The sequence below is a fragment of the Prinia subflava genome, chromosome Z, assembly GCF_021018805.1.
Source record: "Prinia subflava isolate CZ2003 ecotype Zambia chromosome Z, Cam_Psub_1.2, whole genome shotgun sequence".
In the NCBI taxonomy this organism is placed as follows: Eukaryota; Metazoa; Chordata; class Aves; order Passeriformes; family Cisticolidae; genus Prinia; species Prinia subflava.
Genome location: NC_086283.1, coordinates 19,976,786 through 19,996,684, shown reverse-complemented (window position 1 = coordinate 19,996,684; position 19,899 = coordinate 19,976,786). Strand labels below are relative to the sequence as shown.

At 40.1% G+C, this 19,899-nt stretch overlaps 1 long non-coding RNA gene across 2 annotated transcripts in view; it reads right to left on the bottom strand.

Moving 5' to 3' along the window:
* Window positions 1–12,663: 12,663 nt before the first annotated feature.
* LOC134564478 (uncharacterized) overlaps window positions 12,664–19,899 on the bottom strand; it is a 213,112-nt gene continuing 205,876 nt past the window's right edge. The window contains exons 2-3 of one of the 2 annotated variants that reach the window (XR_010083574.1): window positions 13,726–13,744; window positions 12,664–13,553 (exon numbers count right to left, since the gene is read on the bottom strand). This is a non-coding gene — a long non-coding RNA (uncharacterized LOC134564478). Of the gene's footprint in view, window positions 13,554–13,725; window positions 13,813–19,899 lie in introns of those variants that run through there. The other variant, XR_010083575.1, reaches the window with a different exon arrangement.

Here is a 19,899-nt window from a genome sequence, read left to right as displayed (position 1 = left end):
CTAAGCACCATGGAAGGTTCTGGAAGTTCCCTCTGGCGAGAGGTTGTGTTGATATTCAAGTGATATTAACAGCACAAAACCAAAAGACTAGAATACCATAACCATATATGATGGTTCATATTATTGAAAATGTATGAAAATTGTTCTTCTCTTTTATTGCTCTTACCAACAAATTCATGACCAAAAATTATCCTTAGAATATAAGAAATGCATGGGTGAATTTTCGGTGAGCTTTCTCTCAAACTTTTTGCCTGCCTTCTTCAGAAAAAGGGGACATTATCTGGTCATCTGTCAGACATAAGATTCTAAAAGTTTCTTTAAAATTAAAGAGACAAGAGGCAGATTGAAATACCCAGCTGAAGAGGAAGCTGTGTGGTCTGTACTGCTGGAGCTGCTCTCTCTAGTGGCCCTGTAGAATTGCTGCCCACTCAGCTTGGCATCAGCACCTTGTGCAGTCAGGAGCTGAAATCACCCAGAGAATAAGAGCATGGAAAAGCTGGATGCCCCTCTGCTGAGGGGAGGGAGTAGAGAGCAAAAGCCTCAGCTCATAATTAACCAATTTTCACTATTTCCTATTGTTCCATCATTTTCTTCACTCTTCTTTTCCCCCAGTAACTATTAGCAGAGATATTAAGTGAAGAAGCATTAAGCTAAATTGACCTTACACTAATTAAAATAATCTTTTTATTAATGCACAGACTTAGGGGACAAACCCTGTATTTCAATGTAAAAATTATTGGACAAAAATATGCAAAACTGTCATAAAGGCAGCTTCAATAGCAACAATAACTCTAAGGAGTAAATGTAAAAATTATTGTATTTCAATGTAAAAATTATTGGACAAAAATACGCAAAACTGTCATAAAGGCAACTTCAATAGTAACAATAAGGAACATGTAGCACTCAAATTCACAATTGAGTGAGAAGGGTTTAGCCTAAAATCTTAAAAACATGGCACAGCAATATGTTGGCTGTTTCACAGCTGCAATTTCAAAGACACAAGGGCATGTGAGAATCTGCAGAAGTGGTCTTTGCTTGTTTGTTACAACACTTTCAGTAAACTATTCTGTAAATGTCAGGTGCTCCCAGCATTTAATGTGTTTTTTCTCACTGGAGGGCAGCTGTGAGGGAGAAGAGCTCCTTCCTTTCGTGTCTGGCACTCACTGACACACAGACTCATTCCTCTTGGAAGCAGTACCAGGTTCTGGCTCTTCTGGAGAATATTTCCCCATCTTTGGGTTCAAATGCCCCACTCACACCTTCATCCCTCTGCAGGACTGTTGTCTCCAGATCTCAAACAGGAGTGTCTGAGTCTGGGAAGTCTGGTTTATGTTTGTTATTTAAATCAAATTACCTCCTATGGTTGTTGTTGCTTGCCTCAGCTTTCTTGACTCCGTATATTCAAGAATGATACAAAACATGACTATTCCTGTGTTTATGGAATTTTTGAGGAATATGCATTTTCCTTTCATAGGGCAGATGAAGCTCTGCAAAAAATCCAGATCCTTTTCTGGTGTTATCCTCTCAGAGAGGTACTGGAATGTACCCATAGCTGTATCTTTGGAGTTTTTAGTTATAAGTTGAAATAGAACGGCTCACCTTTCCATCCATAAAATAAGAAAATGTGCTCCATTGGTGGTTAAAAAAAAAAAATCAACTACAACTTAGTTTCCATGAAAACAGTCCCCACAGCTTAGTGGTTTGGCATCATTGAATGACATTCTTATATGTGAAATTAAAATCAATTCTTATAAAGTGTATGTATTGAATTAAAATGATCTTTCAAAGGAGCTGTCTGCTTCCCTGGCAGGATGTGAAATAATAATTTGTCTTCGAGCATAAGAGATTCTGAGCTCAACCATCTCATCTGACACTTACTCTTTAAAGTAAAGTTTATATTTTACTTCTGAATTATAGAATGATTTTTTAAATGCATTGCTGAGAGTGTGATAACAACTGAAAATATATGAATGAGAAAGGAGAGGAAAAGAAATACAGTATAACACTGAAATGGGAACATGTGAACTGTGGCTGTGTCAACACAATCACCAACATTTTCTCAAAAATGTGGGGTTTGTATCCTTGAGGACAAGCCTTGCACCACCTTTGTCAGCTCAGAGAGATCATTTTCTCTTCTGAAAACAGGAGAGTAGGAAAAGGTTGGACTGGACTGGCAGTGACAATACTAGCCAGGCTTTCAAAAGGAATCGTGTATTAAAAAATTATTTTTTTATTAAACAAACAGCCAAATTCTGTGTCTTTTTTTCTAGCCACAAATTCTGCCCAACATTTTTGTCAGTGTCTTAGCACAAAGAAACAATTCATAACATGACAGAACTCAGACTCTTGGAAGAGCTGCTAGCATAAAATAAAGAATAAGCAACCATTTTCCTGTAAAAAGGCACCACAAGTTCCCCACAGGATTGCTTTGCACTGATTTCTCATGTTCAGACTTCTTCCAGGCTACCCTGAGTCACAGGAGGTCTCCTACAATCCTGTTGATGGAGGATATTGCCAAATAATTCTGCTTTCTTCTGTCTACATTCATTGAGAGCTTCAGCATTTCTGTCTCTTTCTACAGAACTTGATTTTGGAATTTAAAGCAGCTCTGCAGCTTGAGCACACAGCACCTCCAGTCAGGAGCCTGCACCACTTCAGCACCTCCCCAGAGAAGATTTTAGGAGAAAGAGCTGGAGCAGCTCCTTCAGAGAAAAAAGAACAAAAAACCCTTACAGCCAGAGATGCTCTGGTCTGGTTCCCTCAACACCTTCCCCCTTTTATTATACTCAGCACTGTTGTACCCAGGGAACTGGGCACTGAACTGCACTCATTTCTCACTGCACTTCCCCTCTCCATTTTACCAAATGGAATAATAACAGTATCACCAAGGAGCAACCTCATTATCTGAAAAACGCCACAGCAAGGTTCAGTGGACTTACCATGCCAGCATAGTTTTTTTAAAAGGATATGCAGTAACATATCTGTGTTTAAAATGAATTGACTTTGATAGCACGTAACCAAGGAAACAGTGTCAGAAATAGATAAAATCATGCTTGATCCAAAACATCCAAAGTTCAGGGGTTTTGTTTTGAATAATCATATTTATACACATACCTTCAATACAGGCAATTCAAAATAAAAGCAGTGCAGCAACAAATGTGAAGTGCTGACACATTTCTGGTGATTCAGAGGAGAGAGAGCACAGTTCATACCACAAACACATAAATTCTGCTTAGTTTGTATTATTCTCTGGCCACTCTGGGAAGTGTATAAAGCAGGCAATACCCTGACAAAAACTAAAGTCAGCTCAACGCTTGAATTAAGTCACTTTTGGAAACAAACCTTTCCTTGGGAAGGGTCCTGGGCTGACCTTTTGCACCGGGAGAGGTGAAGCTTCCAGGGATGGAGCCTTTACATCAACTCTGGGTTTTACATGTGTGAATATGAGATTTATTTTAATGCTTGCATGACAATAAATTTAAAATGCACCTTTAAAAAGACTTCTCTCTTTTCCTGAATGTTCCAAGGCTTTCCACCTCCTTAGGTCACGGATATGGATCTGCTTTTATTTAGCATAAATAAAGGAACAAGTCACCAGTGTGGGCTCAGCACCACTGACTACAGAGAGAAATGTCAAAAATCTATAAAGGAAAATGAAACACAATGAAGAAGAAAGGCACTCCAATATCTAATTTAACAACAATATCAACACTTAGGCTCAGGATCATCTAATACTTCTCAAGGTAACATTTAAAAAGACCAATCTTAAGGAGTTTTTAAATTAACATTGGCAATCATTGGGTAACAGCCACACAAAGTAAATAACTAACAGATTGAATGTTTTTACAGTAAATATGCAAACAATTAAAAGACGTGTGGTTTCTAAGTACTGATTAAATACAGAGCTTTTTCCTATCTTGGTAAAAATAGGTAAAATATGTTTTAGAAGATTTTTCAAGAATTTTGAACACAACATTCTGTATTAAAATCTTCAGCAAGCTGCCAAAATTAAAAGATGATTTATACTAGAGCCCTTTGTTTAAGGCTTCCAGGGAAAATGAGGTATTGTCACAGTCCAAGGACAGCATGGTCCTAGATGGGAATAACTTATCACTTGTGCCCTTGAAATTCATTATTTGCTACAGAGGGCAAAGGAGTCTGCAGAGAAGATTCTGACTTGTCCCAAGCCAATAAAGAGTTAAAAAAAAATCTCCTTTTTTTCCGAGGTGATTCCAGCAGTGGCTTTTGGTGTTCTTCAGCAGCACATGAAGTTTTTTCCAGGAGAGGGAAAAAGTTTTGAGGTTTGCCAGTTTTAGGAGCAGGTTTGTTAGCAAAGGTCAATGCAAGTCTAATCATTACTTAAGTATTTTAATCTCTTCATTGAAAGTGAAAACAAAGGGAGGATTTTACCTTCTATAAAATGCTCATTAAAGGCTCATAAATAATTAAATCCAAAGAAGTTGAGTTTATAAACTGTTGCAGATATGATAATGGAAATGAAAGATTAGAAACTGGGTTTTTTTTTGCTCACTCAAATCCAGTAACAGCATTTGGGTGGCATTTATACTTATTTTTAGTATTTGTAACTAATATCAGGGGTACAAAAACATGTAGAAGTTTTTCTCCATTTCAGTTCCCGATGTTTAGTTTCCAAATTAATAAATGCAAATTCTGAAAAAATATTGCAATTTTGTAGCTGTCTAAAACTTTTTAAATATTGTTCTCTAAAGTTCATATACACAAGGCAGTTCTTATTCTGTTTTCTTTCTCTCAGAAAATTCTGATAATTTCCTCATCCCTGCACATGATTCAAAATTTCTCTAAAAAATGATTAAGCTACCACTTTTAAATATCCATAATTTAATATCTTTATTCTCATATGAAAAAACTGTAGAGTGCAATAACAGCCATGACAAGGACAAATATTTATAGCTAATTGCAAATGCAGATTTTCCACAACAGATTAGAAACCAATTTACCCCTGGATATTTACAGGTAAATCTATCTCTCTTATTTCTTCCCAGTGAGAACAAGTTGGAATTCATCAAAGCAAATATAGGATCTGTTCTTAAAATGGAGTTAAGGATGGAAGAAATGTATCCAAATTATAGGGTTTTATTCTTTTGGCCGTTCTAGTCCATCATGTTTCCCTGTTATGATCTACTGCTGTAACTCACAGTAAGCCAAGCACAATATTTCATAAGATAGCAAGCACATCACACAAAATTTTAAATAATATTGATCTTTTCTCACACTCAGCTGATGTTCAGACAAATTCAGGAGGGCTGGAAGGGCTAAACTCCTTTTCTAACTGCAGTATCACGGACATATTAATAGTTTTGCCTTTTTGATTTTAAAGTGATTAAAAATAAACAGGAATATGCTCTAAAAGTGAGACAATTATTTTTATTTGCCATACTTAACAACAATTATCCATCTTTTCATCAAGGCTGCTGTGGGACTGAGATGCAGACTGGAAACTTTTGCCTCTGAGTTCCCACTGCTGCTGAATTTCAAGCAGTTACAGTGGATATTCTGAGCCAGCCCTGGCAGCAGCGGCAGAGGAAATACTGCAGTTTCAGATTTCTGCAGCAATCAATGGCAGAACACTGTCAGAATCTACCCTAAGGTAGTTTTCTTACCCAGCAAAATAACTAAAGCTGTATTTTTAAGGCACTAACACAGGACAATGGTTTCTGGAATTATGAAATTACTGCAATCAGTGTACTAAATTAACCCTCTCCTGTTTCCCACTTTGCTCCATCTTTTGTTCTCATTAAGTGCTATCCTAATCTTCCAGTCTGTAAAAATCAACAAAAGATATTTTTTTATTAAAAGATTGATTGCAGGAGGCCTGAGACCACTGTGAAGAGGAGAAATTACCTGTGCTCACAACCCATCAAATTTGTTAGACAGCCACTGTCATTTGGCTCAATAATAAAGGCAGTGCTGACTTGATTTGCAGATACAACAAAGCAAAATAAGCCAAAGAAACATTAATATATGATGCTATAATTCAGAAACAAATGCATGCACTGTGAGAGAAAATTTTCAATAATTCTATTTAGACAGGAATGTCCATCTGGACAAAGCTGCTAAAGGAAAGATTATAGGGAGCTGTTATGGTCCTACCTGAGAGGGCAGGTAGAAATGCTTCAATGTATAGAATTAAGGGCATGAAAAGACTTAAATTCAAATGAATCTTCCAAACCACAACACCTTGACTCCAGAAGCACAGCTCTGGTCAAGGCTTTATGGCAACCTTCTCTCATGGGATGCTACTGATCAAGTGAGAAGATCCCAAAACTTATTCCTACCCCTGATTCTGAAAATAGTACAGTGGAATGAGTGCAATAAAATCATAATTTGAGTCATCATAAATTGGTTGCTGTCCCCAAAAGATACAAGGTTAGGCCTTTCACAGCTTTTAAATATTTATTTATACAGGGACTTACCCACAACTGATCCATGAAAAGCCTGATTTGACTTTGAATCCTATTTGTGATACCCTCTTGTCCTTTACTCCATCTACACGCTATTTATGAAACCCAGCTGAAAACCACCAAACTAATTTAATTATTAGCACAGGTTGTGACCAGCTGCTGTTGAGGGTCAGAAGTACTTGAATAGCACAAGTTGGATTTCATATTGCTTTTCTTTAATTCCTGAATGTCTAAAATGCCCTACACTTGTCTCTCATCATAAATAAAATGAAAAGGAAGGAAGTGGTCCATAATATAACTGTCCTTAGTTTAATTCTTCTCATTAATCTGCCTTACTGGTTGTGGCATGCACTTGTTCTAGGCAGTGGAGGTTTAATAGCCCTGTTTCTTTTACCATCATCCATACACGAGCCTGTCGATCAATGGCAATTATTGCTTAATGAAGACGTAATGATGGGTGAGCCCAGGGAGAAGGGAACAAATAAATCACTCATTAGAGCCCTGAGTGGGAGCTCCCACTGTCTCTTGTCAGAGTGCTCCTTTGTGCAGCTTTGTTTAGCCAACATCTTCTGGAGCAATCAGCACCAGCGGGTGCTGCAGAGTGCTGGGAAGCTTCAATGACCTGGAGGATACTCAGCTTCAACAGGAGATGTACACAAACGTGTTTCCAGCTTAACTGAAAATTTGAAAACCCCATTCTAAACAAATCTTTTTTTAAAAAAAAAAAAAAAAAAAGCTTTTTGTTTTTTCCTGATTTTTCTGAACTGCTTTGTTTACTTTTTTTTTTTTTTTAACTTCTCAAATATCAGCAAAGCTGCATTCTTATTCCATTTGAAATAATAAAGCCTTTCCAGAAGCTCTTTAATGTGGAATCCAGTGACTAAGCATGATTTTAGCAGTGCTTCTATATTCATAAGCTTGAGCAGGAAGGATTCACAGTGATTTACATCAATCAATATTGTGCCAGTAAAACAGATTCTATGTTTCACAGAAATGATACAGGTATTTTCTTTTGTGATGCTAATTCATCCTCACTGAGCTCTGAAGTAAAATATTTTGCACCTTAGTAGTAATTACCAAAAGTTCTAGTCTGGGTTCCACATCAATTCCTCATTTTTCTGTTTTTTAGACAATCCTGCCAAAGTGAAAATGGTGTGAGACAGGAAATCAACAGCTGATAATCCACAGGCACTCAAATCAAATATTTCTTGGAACAAAATCATGAATTGGGAAGGAGCAGAGGTGTTTTGACTTAAATTCTGCAGATTTCCCCTCACACCCTTTTCCATTTTGATGTAAAATGGCTACAGTGTCCTCTTTCTTGACCTGATGTTTGGCTTTTTCAAATAACAAAGTCACAACAGCAAAATTTAAATAAACTTATTTAGAACTTCAAAATCAAAGTGGAATTTCCTCATAAGATGTTATCATTTCCATGAGATGGAAACAGTCTAGCACCGTTGGAACAGTGAATTTTTATGTTTCTTTCTAAGGAAAGATCATTCCGCAAGCCAGTTTCTGTGCAGTTCTCCACATTCTTTACATTAACAACCCTGGGTTTGCAAAAAAAGGTCTTCCTAAAACTTCTACTTAAGAAAGCTCAGTTTGCTTTAACATACAGTTTAGCAATTTTCTAAAAAAAAAAAAAAAAAAAAAAAGCTTTCAGAAGAGGATAAAGCTTCTAGAAACTCCCTGGGCAACTTTAAACAAGGATGAATCCAGTGAAAATGCAGAGAAAGGGTAACTTCCTCATTCAAGGAAGACTTATTTTCTGTGTTATGTATTCATATATTTGCTTTCAGCCTTGAAAGAAATATTTCTACAAGTTTAAGAGAATATTTTGACTATTCAAATTTCCTCCTAATTTGATATAGTGTTTGCCAGGCATAAGAGCCTGATAGACATTCATATAAAAGATTAACTGTAAAATACTGGATAAACCTACTCAGTGTTTTCAAATATATCATTAAAGGAATGGTTTCTGGGGAGAGAAAAAAAGTGAAAACCCCACAGATTTCTAAAGCTTCCCTGCCTTTAAGTAATAAAGGCGGGGGGTGGGGGGGAAGAGAAAGAAAAAGAACCGTTTCAAGTCAAAGCAGGTAACTGTTCACTGGAAGAGAATTTCAGTAGTTAATTGTAATTTCTATCAACAGAGAAAAGTCATAATCATTCTTATCTCCTAAAATAGCTTGTTAAACATGAAAAAAGCTTATTGCTGAAACAGGCTGTATCTGGGCAGGAATCATAAGCAGAAACGTGTTTTAATTACCTTTTTTTCCAATATCCTCAGCTAAAAGTTAATTTTAATGAGAAGAAACACTCGTGTGGTTTTTATTTATTTATTTATTTATTTTTATTTTATTTTATTTATTTCTATTTCCCATGGGTTTTGTTGGTTGTTTTGTGTCAAGGAGGCAAATGAGAGATGAGTTTGTCTATCAGGACAACACAGTACAGTTTCAAAGTGCAGTTGTTCCTTTTCTGAAAGTCTTTTCCAGCACATACAAAGAAATGCAGAGAAAGCCACCTGAATTCAGTGTTGATGTCTTGAAGGCCAACCTGAAACACAGACTATGCAGAGCAAGAGAATAAAGTAGATATTTACTGAAAGACCCTTAGGGTACACCTTGGGCAGGACAAGAGTCTGGCCAGGGCTACACCCAAGGTGGAGCCAAAATGGTCACAAAATGGACAAATGGTCATGGGGTCTCACACTTTTCTAAGTTTTGGTCCATTTGCATATTGGGGTTTAGTTGCCCAATTACAGCTTCAGGTTGTGAGGTCCCACCCTTCCTGTTCCTCCCTTCAGCCCACCCTTGTTGGTGCTTTTGGGCCTGAAAGTTGTCCTTGGTCTGCAGCAGGAAAAGGATTTGTTTTGTCTGCCTGCTGTGTGAAGAGAGCTGGCTGACACTGAATGTGAGGCTCAGAACTGCACCCCTGTGTTGTGGTTTAGATTTAAGGGGGGTCCCCGGGGAGGGTTCTCCGGGAGCCCCTCGGGCTCTGGGGTCGTGGGTGTTCCCGTGCTGGCAGGCAAAGAGACTCCAGACACTGGTGGGGTGCTGATGAGGGTTTACTCAAAGTCTTACCCCGGGAAGGCAGCATGGTCACTGAGGGAGAGGGGGAAGGGGAGAGCGGGAAGGGGAGCCTCCGGAGACCTCCCGGGCAAAGAGGGCGAGCCCTCTGCGTTTGCACCCTTAACACAGAGTTTCAAAGTGGGCGCGGTAACATTCTCCAGCCAATGAGGTTACAGATACGCAATACTGCGGGGAGGGTACAGACTTGGGATAAACCATACACTTTCCAGGGGTGAGCCAGAGCAAACCATTTCCATAAAATGCAATTCCACACCCCTGGGCAGCACAGAATCTGAAAATGTAAAGCTGAAACTTAAGACATCAGTGTCACACAGGCAGAAATGCGGGGTGATGGACTCTTCATAACTAATGTGCTCCAAACCATAACAACCACTGGATAAAGGTGGATTATTTTAGTCTTTCCATACCAAAATATTGACTATATCATTCTTGATGACACTTGCACTTACCTAACAACAAAATTTAAACTGCGTTTGACAGATGGTGTTTACCAAGCTCTTTTTAATTTTTTTTTGGCAAACAGCTACCAGCACAAGTATTTGTGTCTAGGAGAAGAACGGATATCATTCCACTTTTGACTGAGACACTGAGGTTGTGAACGAGCCCTTGATTCAGTGCCAACTGTAAACACTGGTGTTTAAAAAGGCAAAATATTTAGCAGTTAAGGTCCAGGATGACAAATTATTCACAAACTTGAGAATAACTCAGTTTTGTTTTCTAAATGGCTGAAACCAAAAGAAATACCTTACAAATAATGAGGACAAAGAAAGGAGAGCAATGCTCACAATCCAGTATGGAAACATGCAAGAAGGTGGCTCAAGCAGAAATAATACCAGTTATCAAAACTTTGGATTTTACCTATATCAAAATATTGGAAGGAAATCCTCAAAATTACCCATGGTATCTAAAAGATCCTGCTAGACCTCCCGTCTGGTTCAGACTGACTGTCAGGCTCTGCCCAAAGATTTAGGGTGCCCACTGGCATTACGCTGTGCATTTCTGAGGGACAAGAAGCACATGCTGCTAAGGTTGGAGAGGTTTCAAATATAAGCACAGCATTAAAATCTTGTTGTTCCCTCTTAATTTTTGGAAGCTTCAAGCCAGTGGTGCTGGGGGAAGCTAGAAGAACACAGCAAATTTACTTCTGCTTTGGCAGATTTTGATACTCCTGTACCCCAGATTGCCTTAAAGTGATTATTATCTGAGCCCTCCTCAGCTGACTTAAGCAGATTGATCAGAAAGATTGCATTTGAGTAGAATCAAACTCTTTCAAAAATGGATCTAATACTCATGATTTCTCTTGATTTTCTGTAATATGAATTTTTTTTATTAGTATCTGCTGCTATTATGTTGGGATGAAGAACAATTTTGATGAGGAGCAACAGAAAAATTAAATTAGCACATTTTAAGGCCTTTGAAAGGCAGCCTCAGAGGAAGACAAAAAATGCCAAATGAGTGAAAAATCTCATATTAACATAGGGATTTTGATAGCTTTTGGAAAAAAAAATCTGATTACTATCAAATATCTTTTATTGTCTTTTTTCCCATTAATATTTCCCAGTTCCTTCCCCCCCCTTACCTAAACATGCTCTTTGAGATTGTATAAAGTTGTCAGACAATTTTTACCAATATACCTTCGGAGATTTTCTGGGGTTTATGAAAGAAAAACAGCAAATGGGAAAAAAAATCTTTAAATAGTCAAGGATAGAGAAGAGAAGCTATGTTTAACTAAAGCTGTCTCAAAATCAAGGCAGGGCACTAAAAATGCCAGCCAGTTACATATGCTCCACGGCTCCCTACTTTATAAATCCTCAGCACTGCTCTGCTCCTTTCCTGGTGGATGTAGAAGTATTAGCTGCAATTTGTCACTGCGTTATGTCAGGGAGGGAAGGTTTGCTCTTAAAATGCCACTTGGAGAGTAAACAGCAGCCTGCAGAGCAGGATTTGTTTATATCACTTTGGGTACGATGAATAACACACTTAGAAAGATATATTGAATATGAAACATGGAAGTGTAAAAGTTGTGACTTGTGTTAAATATTCACTGCCATTGCTGCCAGAGGTGGGATATGGGCTCATGTATTTCAGGCAAAGCCAATACAGGCCACTGCTATATATCCCAGCTAAAGTCTTCTGAGCATTGCTGCTTCTCCTTTTCCCTCCGCTCTCCACTCATCCAACGTCTCTGTGCTCTACCCAGGAGTCACCACACCTCATCCAAGAGCTCGCTGCAGTTCCCTGGAGTGGTTCCTGCTTGATGGGTGGGTGTTTATCCACAGCTACAGACACACCCACATCTGAGGCCCCACGGGCTGCTGAAGCAGAGAATCCTGCACAGATGATGAGTTCCATTAGCACCGCCTGCTCGCCACCCACACAAAGCAAAAGCCCCCTAAACACTGAACTGCATGTAAGTAACACAAGAATGAAAATATTCAAGAGAAACAAAGCATTTTCCCTCTAAGAAAATGAGAAATCGCACTATGTATCTACCAGTGCTCATGACAAGCATCCTGGGACACTACTGAAGATGTCTCTGGAAGCACCAGAGTGGAAGAAGTTCCTCTAATGATGCAGTAAAACTACAGCTGTACCACACCACAGTCAATAATTACTGGCATCTAAGGCTGCAGGGGAATTCACTATAGATTCATATATATGTGAGGAAAAGCTATTTAATCCATAGAAACATAATGGCTGCACTGACCTTTCCTCACTGCTCCCTCACCTTCACAGGCTGCTGCAGGTCTGCGTAGCTGAGAGCAGAGCTGAGCAGCTGCTCCCACACCTTCCCTGCATTTAAAGAGGCATCAGGCTCCCAGGAAAACCCTCTCACTCTGGCATCACCTGACACCTGCAGCCCCCTCTCCTTCCCTTGAAGCCCATGAGATCGTGCTTCATGCTAAAACAAACAAACAAACCAACAAACAAAAAACCAATGCGTTCAAAGTCTGAAATTTGCCCCAAAGTTGGGTGTGCTCCCAGGGCAATGTTGGGATGCAGCCAAAACCTTTAGTCAGTGTCATGGGTTGACATTTGACAAAATGCCAATGCACCCATGAGGGTATATTTTACCTAATGAACTCCTGTGAGATGTGGTCAAGAACAGAGCAGAGCAGGCCTACTTCTTGAAACAGACAGACAATTTATTATATTACATAACAATGGACAATAGAAAAGGAAAGAAAAACCCAGCCACCCAAAAGCAGAAGAGAAAACCTCCCAAAACACTGCTTCTCCTCCCCCCAATTTCCATTCCATACATGCTCACTCAGTTGTCTCCAGCACATTACCTTCATCTACTTGCTTAATCCCCCAACAACCCTGGGTTCCTAATCCAAACCATCATCCTTTAAAATTCAGACAATCCACATTCCATCCAGGACGAGAGGAGTCTCTCTCGCACCACAGACCCCCCCCCACAGGAAACACAGGTCCACCATCCCGTGTTCCCACGTCACCCATGGCACTGCCTCGAAGAGTCTGCCAGGGTGACACCCTCCTTTCCATGTCCGGCACTCTCACTGCCGTCCATGGACCTGCACTGCAACAGGGCTCTTTTTAAGGATGTTTTGGCCAAGTACCAAAAACCAGCCATCTTCTCATTTTGGGACTCAGGTCCCCCCCATTTACCCCTGGGGCCGGGGGCTCCAAGAAGCAGGCCAGAACGTCTCTGGGTTTGAGCCAAAAACATCCACCCAAACACAGTCTTATTTATAGTCAGGAGGGTCCAGGGTCTGTCTATGGCTATCATTATGCAAGAAAAGTCCAGCCTCATAAGCCACTCCTCTTCATTCCGGCAATCAAAGGGGCTTCTTTCCATCTCACATTACCCTCTCGGTCCCAGGCTGTCCTCTCTCTTCTAAAACCACCAACTATGAGAATACAGCGTCCAGGGATAACTCTCTTCTGCCTTAGAAAGAGTTAAAAGCTTTATCTCCCACCACCAAGGTCAGGCACAGGCGATCGCAGGCACTGCAGCTCTCACAAGCAGCTCCAGCTCGGCACCTTCTCTCTGTGGGGGGAGGAGAGAGACGGGACCGGGGGGGGGGGGAAGGGGGGGGAACGGGATGGGACAGGGAGGGGGACGGAAGGCACCTCCAAAGTTCTCCCTCCACCCCTCCATTCTAGATGGAAGCTGGACCAGCTCCACTCCAGCTCCCTCTGTTCCCCACCCCGAGGCCCACCTTGCTCAGCCAGGCCCACCTTGCTCCCCTCCCCCACCCGGCCTATTCAGGCCTGGGCAGGGGAAGAGGAGAAGACGCTCCCTCTCCGAAAGCAGAGCAGGGAAAGAGGGAGTCCTGCTGGGAAATCCAGCTTTTAACCCCTCGTGTCCTCAGAGGCGTGTCCACCTCTTAGTGGCCAACAAAGGTGCCAATATTCAGATCTAAAGACTGATTGGTTTGACCACTACTTCCAAAAAAACTCACTTCCCTTCAAACCACGACAGTCAGGCATTGGGAAGTGTTCCTGTGTGCTGGAGTTCAGATGGCAGAGGGCCAGGGGAAGAGAATGAGGGATACAGTATAAGAACGAAGCATCTTTACTTTACAGAATGTGTTGCACCAAGTGTTATTCCTTAAAACCACAGCTCCGGCTTCTCCTTGCTCATTCCCTGCACTGAGGAGACTGGAAGCAGTTGCTGTCACATTTTGCACCTCTTTGCAACAGACAAAATCCCTCCCCAAGAGGCTGCACTTTTAAGTGTATAAATCATATTAAAACAGCTGAAATATTATATTATTGGTTGGCAAATGACTTAAAAAATTTAGGTGAATATTAGATGTTAGAATAAAGTGACTCCCTGTGAGGGTGAGGAGGCCCTGGCACAGGTGCCCAGAGAAGCTGTGACTGCCCCTGGATCTCTGGAAGTGTCTAAGGCCAGGTTGGACAGGGTTTGGGGTGCTCTGGGATGGTAGAAGGTGTAGCTGCCTGTGGCAGGGGTGGGACTGGATAATCTTTGAGGTCTCTTCCAACCCACGCAACTCTATGATTCTACAATTCTAAATACTACTATAGAGAAGAGTTATTACTTTATCTAATGTAAATTCTGCTTTACAGGGCTTTACAGTTCATGAAAAGAGATGCAGATTCTTTTTCAAACTTAGTTGTGTGTCCACCTGCAGGGATTAATTTTAGTGAGTCATTTGGCAAAGACTAATTGAGCTGATCTACATTATACAAGAGCAAAGACCTAATGGAGTCTAAGACATGTTGTTGTGTATATTATCACATAAAACATCTTACACAGAGATAATTCTTTAATGGGATTTAAATGTTCAGATTTTAGAGCCACTGATTGGAGCTCAGCAAAGGCACTGCAGCATGCAAATCCCAGGAATGGCTGGTTTCACAACACTGTTCCACTAACGGGTTTTGCACAAGATTGATTGTGTGCCTTGCTTCTCCCAGGCAAAAAAATACAAACCCAGTCCAAATTCAGTGGAGTTAAGCTTTAATAGAGAAAGAGCCTGTTGAATGTAAATGTAGTTCACAGGTTAGACACTGAAGTCTAACTGTACCTCTGCTGTTCCCAGGCAAGGTTATTATTTTACTGTACTTTCTATCGATTGCCACCATCCCCTTATGCCTGGCTGTGTGCAGGGTGTGACAGTTTGGGAGAATGGATGGAGCCGTGGGGAATCCGTGGGGATCCCGGTGGGGAGCAGGAGGAATTGCCTAATGATCCCTACAAAAACACTCCTGTTCTGTTCTCCACTCAGAAATAAATGGATCATGGGACACAAGCAGATCGAGGTGCCTTCTGCAAATGCACTTGTACCACATTAGAAACAGATAGTTGACAATTCATCATTTCACAAAGCAAAATAGGCGGTTAAGGAATTTATTTTGAAGTCTGTTAATGGTTCCAAAAAAGCTCAGAAAGCACTGGCTGCAGTGCTCAAGGTCCTCCAAAACTGCAGCTCAGCTCAGAAATCCTCCTCTGGACAGCTTTGCTCTCCTTTACCGTGCATGGCTTTCACCTGGATCACCAGGTATCACATCATGCAGCACTGCAGAAGTGGGCAGTGGATGTCACAGAATCTCATAAATGTTGAGGTTGGAATGAACCTGTGCAGATCATCTTCTCCCGCCCAGGGTCATTTAGGTGCTAGACCACAGGTAAGTGGTCTATTTAAACCACTGCTAGATACTTGAATAATTTTTTAAAAGTTAGGATAAGTAAGTTGGAGGGGTTTATTGCTTAAATTAACATTATTTTTCAGGTATAAGGCCTACCTTACGAGACTAGGTAATGTGAATAAGAATATATCCCATATTAATATTCCACAGTGCTGGGGCTCATTCTTATGAAAAAGATTTTAATGTGAACAGAAAAGAAATCCAATTAAATTATTGTTATAACAGTGCTTTAATTAAGTCAGTTCCTTTTTATAAGACTAAATGGCTGAGCTTTAAGATCTAATTGTTTTTAAAATATAAACCTGCAGAAACTGATCTAATTATCAATTAATTTTACACTTCCTGGATTTATTCTACATAAATGCAATTTACCTAAATGGTTCTGTGCCAAACATTTAGTTGTTTGTTTGTTTGTTTTTCTTGTTATGATGCAATATAAGCATTTGAAGAAAGAATGAAGGTCTTTTCAGGCTGAACCCATGCTGTATCAAAATGTCCCAGCATGGCTCTAACTGGTAGTCATTCCTAAGCCACTTACTGAAACCATGTCCAGAAGAGAGAAGGCTGAAAATCTCCCCCTCCCAAATCCAGGAATCCTCCCAGAGGAGCTGTCCAGAGCCTGTGAGGCTGCTCCCAGTCCTTCAATTTGAGCAGGGCTTTGCTGATGTTGTAGCTCGAGCTCACAATCCAAACTCACTGTGGCAGGGGCCTTGTAATGGTATTTTAGAGCCTCAGATGAATTTATCCAAATGAAAGACTGATCAGTCCCCATGAACTGAGTACTTTTAAGCTTTCTTCCATTCACTGCTCTGCCCAGGTCGAGTCTCTCCTCCTGGTTTAACAGAATGCACTCAGCAAGGGAGATGGTGCTCCATGGAGATGAGGCTGTAGTGTCAGGCAGCACGATGAGCCTGAGCAGCAGAACAGAGCCTTTCAACTCCAGTCTGGCTGCTATTAAAATCAAACCAAAAAATGAGAGGCTTTCATTGTCATTCAGCCCAGAGTACTGGCTTAAAATAGAATCTAATTTTGGCTGGTATCAAATATTTTAACATTAAAGGTTCTATTAATACCATTCAATAATATATGCCTTTTTAACATAGAACACATAGGTCAGATTTTGATTAAGATTAAAACTTCTCCATGAGAAATGACTTCATTCTGCCCCCTGATTAATAGAACTGTCTATTTTTCATATGTTTAAATAAATAAGTATGAGAGTGTATCAAAGAGGCGAGTCTAACTCGGCAGGCTATGAAAATGTAACACTCAGGGAACTCCATCAAACTTAAGTTGCAATTCCAGCACTGCTGCTCCTGCACTTCTGCAGCAATACGGAAACAGTGGCACAGATCCTTCCCTGTGGAAGGAAACATTGCTCTGTCAAGGTTTCCATTCACAGCTTTAACATCACAGCTACAATTTCTCCTTAGAAGAAAATTACCACCATGCAGCTCCGCATCTATCATTTCATGGTGTTCTTCCCGTTTTGATTCAGCATTTATGAGCTTGCTTTTAGCTATGAGTTTATTATTATCCATTTATAGGAAGCCAACAAACTAGTAAATTATGTATTTGAAAGCCCTGCTGGCTGACATTTTTAAAGTTCATTGGATTTTTTTTTCTTTTGCAGAGTAGAAATTTGTAGCAAACACTCAGGATCTGATAACTGATTCCCATTTAGATGTCATTGAGACATAAGTGCAATGTATTTTCATTAATATTTCATCGTGTAAGTGTTCCTTGCTCTGACATTGCCATCTTGTAGTTGTTTGTCCCCCATCTAAAGAGCAACTTGTAATCAGATCGGGATATTGGACTTCATTGTCTGTCACCACACATTCTTAGCAGAGAGAATCTTATTAAGTTATAATTGCCTCTGTTTTTCCCTTAAGGGGAGATGAAGAACAATAGACAACAATATATGGACTCATTAAGGAACAAAAAAATCCCCAGGTTGACAACAGGCATAAAACTGCCACATACATCAGGGTTCTGGAGTCAAAACTTTTATTTGCTCTTGTGGTGTTTTTTTATGGCCTGATGGGCCCAGGACGTTTAAGGAACTCATGGAAAATGGGCTCCAGACTGAGCAGCTGCACGGTGCTGGCTGGGCTGAAACCATGACACCACTAAACACAGCCCACATTTAACTAATAAGTAAGGACACGCTGCATTTTGAAGGTAGCACATCATTTTTTGATCAATTTGAAATTTTTTATCAAAAAAACTGTGTTTTTTATAACCAAAAGTGACAACTGAAGACGCGCGTTAATTGAACAGCCACAAGGAAATGCCTTAAAAAAGATAAAAAAATCTAAAAATTCTTGGTTTTGGTTTTGGAATTGACACGAGTCTAAAAAATAGAAAATAAATGGCAGTACCAGGTATTTAAAGTGAGATTACTTTGATATGTTATGTAAGAAATTGTTTAAACAACAAGTCCCTGAGCTGTTGCAATAATTAGAAGTATAACTTGTAGGTGCAGGTGTACATTTTTTCCCATCCTTCATAAGAAGAAGTTCTGTTCTGTGTTACATCAGGGTAAATTGCATAACCCAGAGGTAAATGGGAAAGAAGAATCCCACTTTAAATAACTGAAATAAAAAGTAACACTTAAGAAGGTTTCTCAGTGAAAAGTTTCTGATTATCTACCATTAAGAATTTTATAAGCAAAGACAGAGAACCTGTCACACTTCATCATAGCTGGGGCTGACTCTGTCTATTAAAGTTCCCAGCAAAGAAATTTGGTAGCAGTTAAAGGAAATTTTGAAGTTCAGTAACAGACACTGCACATCTTCCATGTTTTCCATGTCAATATTCAGGGTGACCTAAAGATTCTGCTGCTGCAGGAGCTGAGGAGAGGCCCAGGTGCACATTGAGCAGAATCCTCTCATCACGAGCAGTGTAGGGCCCAGTGGGTCTCCAGGGACAAACTGGGTCCATATCCCAGTCTCTTACTTTCCTTCCCCCATCAACTCAGGTTGCTCTCTTTGTGGGGAAGAAGGTGCCATAAAAAAGTTATGTTGATGCTTTGCCATCAGGAAATGTTAAATTTGCCATACAAATCCTACACAGTTCCTGTATGGCTTCCTTAAGTCTTCAGAGAGGTACCCAGCCCCTAAATATATTGTATTATATTTCCACTTTATAGCGTGCTATAGATTTTTTGTATTACCAATAACTAACTGCATTGTGAAAGTTATTGAGGGAACAGCTGCAGAATTTGAATCCTGTGTGGGAATGAATTGGTGCTTCTGGCACAGGGGAAGGAATAAAAAGTGCCTGGGGCCTCCGGGAAGTTTCTGTGAAAGAACAACACTAAAATAATTTCAGTTGTTACCTTTAGGTTTCAGTCCCAAGCCCAAGTTTTGCTGTTCTGAAGTAACGCTCCACATTGTCTGCAGGCTTCAACTGCTCCTTCTCTGAGGCTATATTTGCTCTGTTCTGATTTTCCCACCCCCCAAGGATCCGTACTAGATACTGCAGAAATAGCTGGTGAGATTTGGGCTGGATGGCCCCTGGTAGAACACACTTAATCAGACACGGACAGGGAACTTCATGTCAAGTATCCTCCTTCACTTTTATTCTTATTGCCAGAGCAACATCTTCCACACTGAGGCTCACGTGACAAAGGCCCACAAATACCTGTAAGGTAAAAAACCAATCTGTGATAGCAGAGACACAAAAACAGTAGCTGAGCCATGTTGGGGATACCAGAAGCAAGTGTAATAGAAAAAAAAATTACTGTGCTTCATAGAAAACAAATGGTGTTCAGCTGTAATTGTCATGAAGGCTGATGTAACATTTACCAGTTTAAATCACAAGCCATCCTGCTGAAATGCACGGTATGATCAATAGTGAAGCAGAGTCAGCAAGAAGGAAATAATGATTACACCCACACAGGCTGAAACTGAGATTTGCCTCTGTGCACAGAGCTACAGCATCTTCATTCTGCTACCACATATTGAAAAGAGAAATATCCACCAGTGGTCAGAGTGTTTTGTTCTGTCACCAATAACTACGTCCACAACTACAGTCCAGTCTGTGCCCACAGAGTCAGCGGATTGCATTCACAGGTAATACTGGTGTGTAAAATCTCTTGTAGATGCAAGATACATAAGGATGAAAAGCCATCTTTCTCAAAAGATCTTATACAACTATATAAATAATATTATAAATAAAACTGAAGATTATTTAAGGCAACTCTTAAAATG